Here is a 12,327-nt window from a genome sequence, read left to right on the forward strand (position 1 = left end):
CCAGCTTCATAGGTGGTATCTGCAGAAATCCAGCCCCCAGTTCAAGGTCATGCTTTTCACCACTCCAGAGGGCCCAGTCTGTGCAGGTCTTAGCAGCCAGGGAGGCACATGGGAGGGGGTGGGTGCTGAGAGAGGCCACCCACGGAGCTGGCTTATTCCTGGAACAGGAAGCATTTTGAATACTCAAAACCTGTGAGTGACATTTGTATCCACAGTTAGTTAATAGGACAAGATGAAAACAGAATTGGAAAGCAATGTCTGTTTATGTGCATTCCAACTCGTTAATTCACCATATTGTATACTGCGACCTTCAGCTGAATGTGTAATCTTCAATGGGTGGGTGGGGGGGGGCCGTTCCAGCTAGATCCCACCCACAGCTGAGACTGAACTTCAAATTCCCTGCCTTTCTTTCCCAAATGGACAGGGCCCAGTTTCTGTAGCTGCACTTTGTAGCCCAGCCTGAAGCCAGTGCCCGGCACCTAGGCTCTGTGTGCCCCATCTGATTCACAGAAGGTGCCTGACCAGGGCCTCAGACATGATCCGAGGAGGGAGTAATAGTTGAGGCCGCTCTTGCGTCTCCCAGGAGCTGTTCTGAGAGCTTTATTAGCGAAGGTGTGTAACAGCTCTGCCGCACAGGCTGCTGGGCAAAACGCACGTTGTTTGGAACCTCTGAAGTTTTGAAGCTCAGTCACATAAAAGAAGGCACGTTGATAAAGACCCAGCACGAGAGGGCTATGGCTCCTCGCCGCCTTTCCCTGCCAGCCTCACGGCTGGCAGCAGAACTCCAGGTCACTCTCGTGATAGCACCCCCCCATTCCTGCCATCTGGCTGCTGCCGCCGCCATGGGAAGTCATTATCTTTTGGTAAACGTTCCCAGTCTCTGTAAGTGTGTGGCAAGTGTGCAACTCTTTGGAGAGCCCCGATGCCCTGCTTTGGGGACTTGGGGGCCTGCTTCCTCCAGCAGTCACCTGCACCGTGTCTGAGCTCACTTGCCTTGACAAGCTCTTCCTGTCTCTGCCGGTCATAACAGGCCCCCAGGCACATCTGTTTCCTGGCCACCGTTCTTGCAAACCGAGGGCATTTTCACTCCGATACCAAGCTGCCAGCAAGGGTGTGAGGGAGCGGCTCCACCTTGATGGCAGCCCAGAGTGGATCTCAGGGTTCTGAAGTCACTAGTTCTTCTTTCTTCTGCCCTCTTGCCTGTCTTTTGGGGTCTGCCTGTGTGCCGATCCTACCGCCTTCCCATAGGATGAAAGCCAGCCAGTGGGAGGAAGCTCCCCGGTCGGAACCGACTTGATTTCTCCTCGTCCTAAGTGTGTGTCTTCAGCAATAGGGTCTCACCAGCAAATTTTGGTGGGCAAGCAAGAGCACTCAATGTGATGTGTGATGCCGTCTGAGTGCCAGGCTCAGAGACTTGGAGTACTTAGGAGTAGGCCATGGGCAGTAGTGACCTTTGCTCCATCCAGTTTCCAGCAGTTTGGGGGAAAGGATGGCAGATACAGAACTCCAGGTCATGGCTTCGCCTTTCAGAAGTGGGTAGGTAGGTGGGTATGTCACACCCTCCTCTAGAGAGATGGCCCAGTTTTACGAGTTTGCAGACAATACTTTATCTTAAAGGAATCTTTTAAACAAGCTACTACAGTGAATGCGCTCAGTAGATAAAGCGCTTGTTTTGCAGTTGTGGGGACCGACCTGAGTTTGACCCTCAGAGCTTGCATTAATAAACCGGGTGTGGTGGTGCACGAGTGCCATCTCAGTGCTGGAGAAATGGAGGCAAGGGGGGATCCCTGGGGCTCACGGGCCGGCCAGCTCAGCCTAATAAGTGAGTTCCAAGCCAATGAGAGACCGTGCCTCAAAAAGCACGTTAGACAGTTTCTGAGAAATGAAAGCCCAAGTTGACCTTTGGCCTCCTCATGCCTGCACACACACACACACACACACACACACACACACACACACACACACACGCAGTGCCCCCCACCCCCCAAGAAAGATACTCTCTGTTACTGATATTGACACTCGACTGAGAGGGAAGACAGTAGCTTGTAATTTGGGAGTGTTGATCCAGCATTGCTGGTCGCCTGGATTTGTGACCCTGCTGATTGACTCGAAGAGCAGAGGACATCGCTGCTTCTGCGAGCTTAAAAGTGTGGTCTTGGGCTGGAGAGATGGCTCAGTGGTTAAGAACACCGACTGCTCTTCCAGAGAACCTGAGTTCAATTCCCAGCACACATATAGCAGCTCACAACTGTCTGTAACTCCAGTTCCAGGAGATCTGACACCCTCACATAGACATACATGCAGGCAAAATACCAATGGACATAAAGTAAAAATAAATACGTTTACAACTGTTTTCTTATTTGGAGGAAAGGTTTTTAAACTGTGCATCAAAGCTGTCGCTCTGCACTTTTCAGCCTCTGCCCACAGCTTTGTTTATCCCTCAGGATCTGGTGGTGGTGGGGGAGAGGCGGGTTGTTGAGGGCTCTAATCTGGACCATGACAGCAAGCACCTTTATGAAAATCAGTCCCTGCAGTGGGCCTCATCTGATGGTTTCAGAGAAAGAGAGAGAGAGAGGGGGAGGGAAAGAGAGAGAGAGAGAGAGAGAGAGTCTTGGTTCTGTAGTGCTGAAAGACTCAAAAGCTTGGGACGAATGAGTGGCTAATCTGTGGAAATCCCTGGGAATTGGCCTGACTTATCTGCCATGTCCACAAGATGCGCCCTGAAGAAGAGGCCAGCCGGGCCGTGAGGACTTGAACCTTTTGTGCACCCCAACATGTGGAGTCTAACAGTGTGACACCCTGCTATGATGTGGTCTCACTTTTTCATTTTGGAGGCCATTGGGGACAGAGGAGAGTGAGGGCTGTGGGCTGCATGCATACAATGGGAATGTGGTCCCCACACTCCCGAGGCTGGTGCTCAAAGATCAGTGGTGGCAGAGCTGGAATCTGGGGGACCCTCGTCAGCCTGCCTTCCGTCTGTGCTTTCCCTTTCTTCTGAGATCATGGTCCTCTCAGACGGGGCCCTCATGTCACCCCCTCTTTGAATCTGCACAGCCTCTTCATAGCCCCTGTCTCTTCACAGTCTCATGGGAGCTGGGGGGTGGGGGCGGGGGGTGGGGCAGGGTATGGTTCTGCCCATCACAGGGGCCTCGGCCTGAGCTTTTCTTGAGATCCTTTTCCCTAGACAGGTGCCCTCCCTACTTCAGGAACCTTCCCTTCTCTCTTCGGGTTTCCATGCTGCTGTAACACCCAAAGGGTCACTGACCAACTTATTCCTCCCCTCTGGGGGTGCCACTGAGGTTAGATTGGTAGACGGTGGGGTAGAGCTAACAGTAGAAAATACCTGTCCAGTCTGTGCATGTATAGGTGACGGACAGGGGTCCTTCTCCTAAAAAAACCAGATACAATTAGGGAAGTCTGCATGAGGATGCAATTAGGGACCCTCTGTGCTGTAAGGTCCCCCCTGGGTCTTCACAGATGTAGAGCCCTCACCAGGACATCCTGCTCCTCCTCTGCACCATGTCCTGGTCCGTAGCAGGCCAGGTCTGCTGCTCACTCCTCTGTTTCATGTACCCGCCACTCTCCCTGGCACCGAGGGCAAGTTCAGTAAATATTCATTGACGGAATGAAGCCTCCTGCTGCCTGGAACGGTGCCGGACACCAAGTGGGCACGTGATAAATGCTTGATGAATTGGATGCGTTGAAGTCAGCAATGTGGATCGGCAGCCACTGCCAGAGAGACGGGGGCTGCAGTTAATAAAGCCCTCACAGACCTGGGACATGAGTGAAATATCACAATTTATGTAAAGCTTTTCATTATAACTCTGCAGGGACGTCCCTCCAGTATTAGCATTTTCTAGACTCTCTTATCAGCCGCACTTCAAGGATAAAAGCCGGAGCTGCAGCAGGCGGCGTGGGAGAACAAACAAGAGCTATTTGCACACCCCAAATAGAGAGGGCAGTGGGCTGGATCTCTACCTGCCTCACCTAGGCAACGTTACTGCTTAGAAGGAGGACAAAGTCTCTTCTAAGGGCTGTGTGTGTGTGTGTGTGTGTGTGTGTGTGTGTGTGTGTGTGTGTCCTGCTCTCTATCTTATTTTCTTGAGACAGGGTCTCTCACCGTACCCAGAGCTAGGCTGGAGGCTGCCAGGCCCCAGTGATCATGATCATCCTTCCTATGTCCCCAACAGTGCTGGGCTTCAGGGGTCATGGTCATGCTCTTTTTTTTTTTTTTCTTTTTTTTTTTGCATGGGTCCTGGGAATTCTAAGTCAGATCCTCATACTTGCTCAGCAAGTGTGTTTAACCGGTAGCCCCTCAATGGCATTCATTCTTTTGAATGTCTGCTGTCCTTCCATTGGGGCAATCCTACGCTTCCCTGTGGACATCCTGGAAGGGAGGTGTGCAGAAAGAGGCAAACAGCATCTTCTCCTCCCAGTGTGTGGAGGGTTCATGCTAGTGGCGTTAGCCCTGTGCTGATAGAGAACAGATCTTGAAGTCCAATGAGCTTTGAGCCCACACTTGGGATGGTCTTTCGGCTGTCAGGGGTCTTGGAGCCTGGCTGTGGTCACGGCTGTCCCTATACCTATTTTGTAGGCTTTGGTGGCATGTGAGTGGGTACAGTGGGTAGGTGCTTGGTAACTGACTGTTAGTGGTATGTTGGTGCCTGCGTTGAAAGACTGTGGGTAGCCCTGGAGGACCTGGTTCACCACATTAGCTGGGGGACAGCAAGAAAGCCAATGCCATCTCCAGTTTTTTTTTTTTTTTTTTTTTTTTTTTTTTTTTTTTTTTTTTTTTTTTTTTTTTTATCATAATGTTCTTGTGAGAACCTGAAGCTCCACTCCATGAAATACTCAAGTGTCAAGTCAGGGTTACTATTGCCAGGATGAAACACCAAGACCAAAGCAAGTTGGGGAGGAAAGGGTTTGTTTGGCTTACACTTCCACATCGTAGTTCATTATTGAAGGAAGCCAGGACAGGAACCTGGAGGCAGGAGCTGATGCAGAGGCCATGAAGGGGTGCTGCTTACTGACTTGCTCCCCATGGCTTGTTCAGCCTACTTTCTTTCTTTCTTTCTTTCTTTCTTTCTTTCGTTCTTTCTTTCTTTCTTTCTTTCTTTCTTTCTTTCTTTCTTTCTTTCTTTCTTCCTTCCTTCCTTCCTTCCTTCCTTCCTTCCTTCCTTCCTTCCTTCCTTCCTTCTTCCTTTTTTAAGACAGGATTTCTCCATGTAATTCTGGTGCCTGTCCTGGATCTCACCCTGTAGACCAGGCTGGCCTCGAACTCACAGAGATCCACCTGGCTCTGCTTCCTGAGTGCTGGGATTAAAGATGTGTGCCACTGCCGTCTGGCTCAGCTTGCTTTTTTATAGAGTCCTGACTCACCCACAATGGGCTGGGCCCTCCCCCATCAATCACTAATTAGGAAAATGTCCTACAGACTTACTTATAACCCACTCTCATGGAGGCATTTTCTCAACCGAGGCTCCCTCCTCTCCAATGACTCCAGCTGGTGTCAAATTGCCGTAAAGCTAATCACCACGCCATGCTTGATTTGATGTTCTGAACATTGTCTTGTACAGCATCCAGGCTGTGGAGGGACAGGACTCAGGGAAATGGCACATGCCTGCTATGTGAGCTCAGGGAGATGCTTCCCTGCTTTGAGCCTCAGTTTCCCCATTTGTCTCTACTGTGCATCATTGTTGTGAAGGCTAATATTGGTGATGGCTGAAACATGGCAGGCTCAGGAGGCAAGCCATCTCTGGTGGTGTGGGTCACTGTGGCTCTATCGTGTATTAGGACAGTCATGTCCGCTGCTGTAGCAAACCGCTGCAGCATCGAACACTGTGAACACAATGAATCCCTTTGTTCTCACGTGACCAGGCTCTTCCGAGTAGTGATGCAATCTGTCGGATGGCTTCCCTTTGTTGGAGACCTCTGTGTCTTGCAGACTTGACTTCCCATCAGGGCACACAGAGGAGAACACACCATCCCAGGGGCCTGGGGAGAAGGTGCAAGACCTTCAGATCCAAGCACTGTCACCCAAGACACGAGGCATCAAATAGGGCCACGTTATGGGACAGCAGGGATAGGGGAAGAGATACTACGGGTACCTGGAAGCTGGTGTCTTTGTAGGCAGGAACTCTTATCCCTGCTGTGTCCAGTGCCACTTTGGACCATCCCCCTGCCTCCACTTCTGCTCTGTCTACTGGGCTGCAGCTCCTGCAGAGCAGTGCCTCTCCTGTCAGGCGAAGTAGGAGATTGGGCGTTGCCCTGGCACTGTGCCCACAGGGCCCCCTGCCCCATATATCTATTCACTGGGCAGATGGGGAATCATGGCCTGCCGAGGGAAAGGCTAATTCATAGCAGATCAGTGATAGGCCTCCATGCTCCAGGCCAGCATGTCTCCACCTGACACACACACACACACACACAGACAGAGACAGAGAGACAGAGGGAGTAGAGAGAAAGAGAGAGAGAGAAAGAGAGAGAGAGAGAGAGAGAGAGAGAGAGAGAGAGAGAGAGAGAGAGAGAGAGAGAGAGAGAATGTGTGTATGTGTGCATGTGTGAGTGCAGATGTGTTTATGCAGATGTGCACATATGTGTGTATGTATGTTGGGTGTGGATGGCAGGGTGGCCCCCTAAGTTGGCATGCTGACTGCGGGAGACAGTTTATTTACTCACTCATTCCACAGATGCAGGCAGGGCCTGGGCTCCAAGCAGGATGGGGAGACTGTGAAGATCCAGGAAGGAACCCCTTTGCAGCAGGACAGGAAGAGAACTGTCTGATTATTCCAATGGGTAATTAAAGATTGGACAGGGACAGGAGGAGACCCCGGACCGAGATTGGAAGAGGCTTCTCTGAGGAGGGGACAAAGATATCCAAGGGACCAATCAGAGAAGGCTGAGGAGGTGAGGCGCTTGAAGAAGCGTTGTGTCCCTCCCCCACCTGGGTCAGGGGCACATGCAGTGTGTGGCAAAGATCTTGAGGGGGAGAGACCTTGGCTACTCACTGTGGAGTCAGATGGGACACGGAAGGGGTGGAGCCAAGTGCAACTGATGTAGGAGATGGGGTGCGAAGCCTGTGCCGCCAGAGAGAGGATTTTACCGAACTTCAGCAGAGAAGGCCAGGTTCTTTCTGTAGGAGTCCTGTGGCTGAAGAACCTGTTGTGAAGCCGATTGTGCTGTTTAGCTAATATGGAAGCCTGGTTCAGGAGTCAGGGCAGGGTAACAAGAGGACAGAAAGCCACCAGGAGAACCCCTGGGGTTGGTGACAGCTGGAGGTGAAGCCAGGTGTCTGTCCCCAGTGAAAAATCCCTCGTTTCTGCCTGGTGTGCTTGGGATGGTGGATCCTGCTTCTGTGCTTCAGGCCCCAGTCCCTGTGTGGGGTTCGAAGCCTGTGGTCATCCTGCAGTGGTAGAGTGTCTCTGTGAGCACAGTCAGTAAACTGAGGCCTGTGGACCGGCTGGGACCTGCCTACACAGGCCCAGTCTCTGAAGGAGGTAAGCAGAGCAGGACAGCCGAGGACTGTCCACGGTCTTGTGCATGGCCAACCTATGTTCTTGTATGAGTCTCGCCGGAGCCCAGTGATGAACTCTATCTTGGACAAGAGAAAGCCCATGTGCAGAGGACGGTCACATAGGTTGCTCAAGGTCACGTGTAGACATCACAGCTTGTTCCTACTTGAGTGACTTATGCCCATCATCCTGACTGCCTCCATGGGTGGATGGGTGGAAAAAGCATGGTCCGGGTGTGCAGGATGGCTGAGATGGGGGGTTGAGGGGTTGGGGGACAGGAGACATTTCTCAGGGGAACTTAGGAACTTGGGAAGTAGTTCTGCCTTGCTGGGGGAAGTGAGGCCTGCTCCTGGCTCTTGGCATTGAAGAGTGTGCTGGAATCATTCCAGTTCTTGGGGAGAGAAGTGAATGGATGGCCCCTCTCATACTTGAATCTACCCCTCCCCACCCCCCATCCCCTTCAAGGCAGCTGTCAGGGCACCTCCTGAGCCCTGTAGAGCTCAGGGGACCTGAGGCAGGGGTGCCACCCAGACTTGCTAGCAAAGGCAAAGTGGCAGGTATGTCCACAGTCAATGTGCTCCCAGGGGTCTGGCTGGCCCTGAAGGGAGAGCATCCACCTACCACCAGCAGGACACACAGGAGGAGAAGGCTGTGCTGGTTTGGGTGGTTTACAGCTCTCCAGCTGTTGGTTCTCCCACATCTGATCATCGTGGAGGGAGAGGAGGCCTAGGCTGCACTGGGAACTAACAAAAGCCGGGGGTGGGGTCTTTGTCGACATCTGCCTGCTGCTTGGTTACATCCAGCTGCCTTGATGGACCTTGGAGGACTGGATGAGGTCCTGCATTTGTGGAGGACTGGATGAGGTCCTGCATCTGTGGCGGGTAGGATCTGTGACTCCCTTCACAAGGTGATGAAGATAACTCTAACGCGGAGCCCATGCCCTGCTATGAAGTTTGGCAGCATGCTGCATGGCTTTTCGAAGGCACTTAGTAATTAAAAATGGACAACAGGGCTAAGGAAGGAGGGAGGAAGCTGGTCTACTCAGATAGCCACAGCTGGCTTCCCCGCTGTTTCTTCTCTGGCTTTTCCTGTTGGAGAGTCAGGAACCTGAATGGTGGTGACCAGGGGTTTCTTGACCACACACCTTTGTTTCCCTGCTGATTCCTCCCTCGGCTGGATGTCACACACATTCCCTTTGCCTTTCTGCAGTCTCTGGAAGCAGCTTTTAGTCATGGCCCAGATTTCCACTGAGTGGATATTCTAGAATGCATTGTGTTTGTTGGGGTTATTTTCAGTTCCCGGGGTGAGCTGAGATGGTGTTTCTTCAGCAGGTGGTCCTAAAGAAAGCCCTGGACAGAGGGGTGAACATTTGGGGATCCAGGTGAGGCTCACCTCTTGCTTTCTCTAAGGTTGATGGACAGCTGACTTGGCTGGGACAGCAGACTTCTCCCCCCGGATGCTGGACGCAGGCCAACATTTTGGATTCTGGAACAGGCAGCCTCTTGGCAGGAGGCTGTGAGCAGTGCACAGCACATGGTGATGCACAGCTGGCTTTGCACGCACCAGGGCTCACTCACATGGGCTCATTTCCACAGCTTACGGCAGTAGCTTCTTGTACAATGCTGACTCTCCACCCAGCAGGTCACACTTGGAATATGGCCCCGCTGGGACTTACTTTCCCATTTACTAAAGGTGCATCAGCACAACTCAGTTATTGTCACACACACACACAGAAACATAGGCCAAGGATGATACTGTGTTGGGATAGGAGAGGTACATGAACACAGGAAGGACGTTTGCTGGCAGATAGGATGTGGGCTCTTATACAGGAAGTCTGAGCAAAGGACAGTTTGAGGGACAGATGGGAGGACCAAGTGCCCTCTTGGGTAACAGGGCAGTGGCCAGGAGCTGGAGGGAAGGAAGAAGCGTGGTTCAAGAGCTGAGACACAAGGCCAAGGGTAAAGGATTTGTCCTGTAGGTGCATGGCTGTCTACTGATGATGTCTGAGAAGTCACTGCATGGAACTTGGACTGATCATCTTCGTTCTCCACAAACCGCTAAGCAAAGCAATAACGCCGGCCCCATTTCCTGGTTGTTTACGTTCTACTACTGCCTTGGTCCTTGGCACTGCCTGACTGTGTAGAGTTTGGGTCGGTCAAGAGGGGTGCTGATAACATGACAGCCCAGCCATCTTGAGATGCTTGTTGTTGCCCCATCTCCCATTGGCTTATACCAACTGCAGGCCCCCTAGATGGAGACCCCAGAATGGGGCGCTTGGCTGCACAGTCTAAGCCTGTCTTTCTATGTGTACTATGAAGTGGACCGTGGTCCTCATGTCCTGTGGAGCTGGGCTCTTGGTTCTCTGACGAAGACCTCCTGTGTGCCAGGCTCCCTGTTGGTGCTCTGTCTGTGAGTGTTTTCTTCTGTGACATATATGGGTGGGATCTGGGCATCAATGCCTTGCCCTCCCTGCTCCCTTAGTGGCCCTCACGGACCCCCCTTTCTGTCTGTGCTCCTGGGGCTACTTCCTCTCTTGGTGTTTGGTAGTTGGTTGGTCTGTTCATTTCTCTGCTGGGTGTAACTGGAAAGGAGTCTGTGCACCTGCCTGCTGTCGAGAAGGGCAAACATCAGAATCTGCCGCAGCAGCTGGATGTTACGGCCTGGCACTCAGCCCACCTGGCACAAGGTTAGCTCGGGGTAGACGTGGTTGCATTGGGTCAGGAGCGAGTGATCGGCTTTGGGATCGGCTTGAACGCCTGCTATGTAGTGTCAGCCGCGTCTTACCTTCTCCACCACGAAGGAAAGAATGGATGCCACCTCTGACTTGCAGGTGGGGAAACTGAGGCATAGGTCAGTGAGAACTGTGGCCAGGATCTGAAGATGGTAGGCCTGAGTCGGAAGCTACTGTGCTCTTGCCTAGCTGAGCTCTCTAAGAAGGACAGATAATGCCCATTGCTCGGATGGGGAGACAAAGGCTGGCTCCCGGCCATATGCTCTGTGCCTGTGAACTCTATCCTCTTGTGGAGAGGGTGATTCCCATGGGCAGCCTTTGGAGAGATGGAGCTATGGAGATTTCCAGATCATTGCAGTAGGGCTCAGCACCGAACAGGGAGCACCTTTGTCAGGGAGCACCCTCCCTAGTCCCAGGAGCCCATCAGTACCTGCTGTGGATCCATCCTCCCGCTCTTCGACCCCCTTGGCCCAAGAATCCTCCTCTGCCTCTTCCACTTCCTGTCCTGCTTTCCCCTCCCTTCTTCCTCTTCTCCCCCCTTCTTCGCCTCTAGCTCCAGCTCCTCCCACCCCTCCTCCTTCTTCCCCCTCCTCCCCCTCCTCTCCTCTTCCCCAGAGCAATCCTCATGGCCACCCACACAATGAGGCGATTGTGAGCTGGAGTCCCACTGAAGGCCAGGACCATGGCGGAGGCCTGATTTTCATGAATGATCCAATGCCCAGCCCGGCCCACTGCAGGCAGCAACCTGAGCTTGGGCGGCCAGCCGGGTGGTTTGCTTCAGGGCTTTGTCTGGGGATGAAGCGCCCCTGGCTAGGAGCCATGTTGCCTTGGCAGTGGGGAGGAGGGACAGGGATGGCTGTTGGGGCCGGTAGGACAGACTGGGTCAGCTGGGCCCCAGAGCCATGAGCCACTCTGTGCAGGGTGGCCCAGGGGTTAGGACCCTGCTCAGAACCCATGGTTAGGAAGGGTCAGGCGGGCCTCATGGAAGATCTGGGCAACAGGCCTGCTACGTGCCACTCACAACCTTTTTTTTTCCCACAGTGGACAGGAAGATACTAGAACCAAGTGAACACACTGCCGGCCTGAGGAGCGGGGCGGGGCGGGGCAGGGGGTGGGCGCAGCTTGGTTATCCTTGGAGACGGCCTCTCCACCATCCAGAGGACTCATTTTCTGGCCAAGGCTTTGGTTTCCTTATCTTTCTGGTGGACGTCTCAGCCCTGCCCTGCCTGGGTATAGTGCAGGCTGGTCACGGTGGGGACATAAGGTACCCAACACACAGCAGTTAAACTTGAGTAAAAAAAATGATAGACTAGTGCTGATGACGTGGTGCCTGAGGCCTTCTCTGGGGTTGGTGTGGCCCTGCCCTCTGCAGGTCTGTGTGGGACTCCTCCAGAATGGCCCTTTCCAGCATCGGGTTGAGACTCAGCCCTGTAGGCTCTGCCTCGTCCCTCCTGGCTGCAGTGACACCTGCTGGTGGCCAGGCTGCTCCTAATTCTGTGGCTTCTGGGGTAGCGCTCCCAGGTCCTGCCTCCTAGCTACCCGAAAGATTGTCTGCTGAGTTCTCCACACACCTTGAGTGGATGATGGTTTTTCTCTCTAATGGCTTATCAGTGAGGGACCTCATCTGGACGATGGCTTCTCTCTCTGTCAGGGTGTCGGAGATGAGCCTTGGTGTGGATAATGGCTTTCTCTCTAGTGGCGTGGCAGTGATGGGCCTTGCCTTTGGCTGGCTCACTCCGATGGTTAACTGAGGCTCATGAGCCAAGAGTGGGCAGCCGGGGACAAGCTCTGCCTCTTTTTTTCCAGGGCCCTTGAGTGGGACCTGGTAGGCTTGGGGGAGCCCCAGAACTCTGTAAGACTCCCATTTCCCTTCCCATTGCCTTTCCTCATTAAGGACACCTGTCTCAGTGGTGACTGAGGCCACTGGAGGACTAATGCACAGCCACAAACATAGACTTTAGGCAGTAACTAGGTCTCTTTAAGCCTCAGTGTTACTTCCCATCAAATGGGATCACAGTTGCTTAAGCCCCTCAGGATAGTGGGATAAAGACTGCAAATACTGACCAACCTCTAAACCCTGCCACC

General features: G+C 53.0%; 1 protein-coding gene and 1 long non-coding RNA gene across 4 annotated transcripts in view; one reads left to right on the plus strand and one right to left on the minus strand.

The window, feature by feature from the left end:
• Sorcs2 (sortilin related VPS10 domain containing receptor 2) overlaps positions 1 to 12,327 on the plus strand; it is a 390,666-nt gene that overhangs the window by 66,096 nt on the left and 312,243 nt on the right. The gene's annotated exons all lie outside the window — the stretch shown is intronic.
• Positions 5,199 to 10,729, minus strand: LOC128109061 (uncharacterized). Its single transcript, XR_008217640.1, has 3 exons — positions 7,008 to 10,729; positions 6,679 to 6,751; positions 5,199 to 6,235 (listed from the first exon to the last, which is right to left on the minus strand). It is a non-coding gene; the product is annotated as an uncharacterized LOC128109061 (long non-coding RNA).

This window comes from Peromyscus californicus, unplaced genomic scaffold, assembly GCF_007827085.1.
Source record: "Peromyscus californicus insignis strain IS unplaced genomic scaffold, ASM782708v3 Scaffold_13__1_contigs__length_99412109, whole genome shotgun sequence".
Taxonomy (NCBI): Eukaryota; Metazoa; Chordata; class Mammalia; order Rodentia; family Cricetidae; genus Peromyscus; species Peromyscus californicus.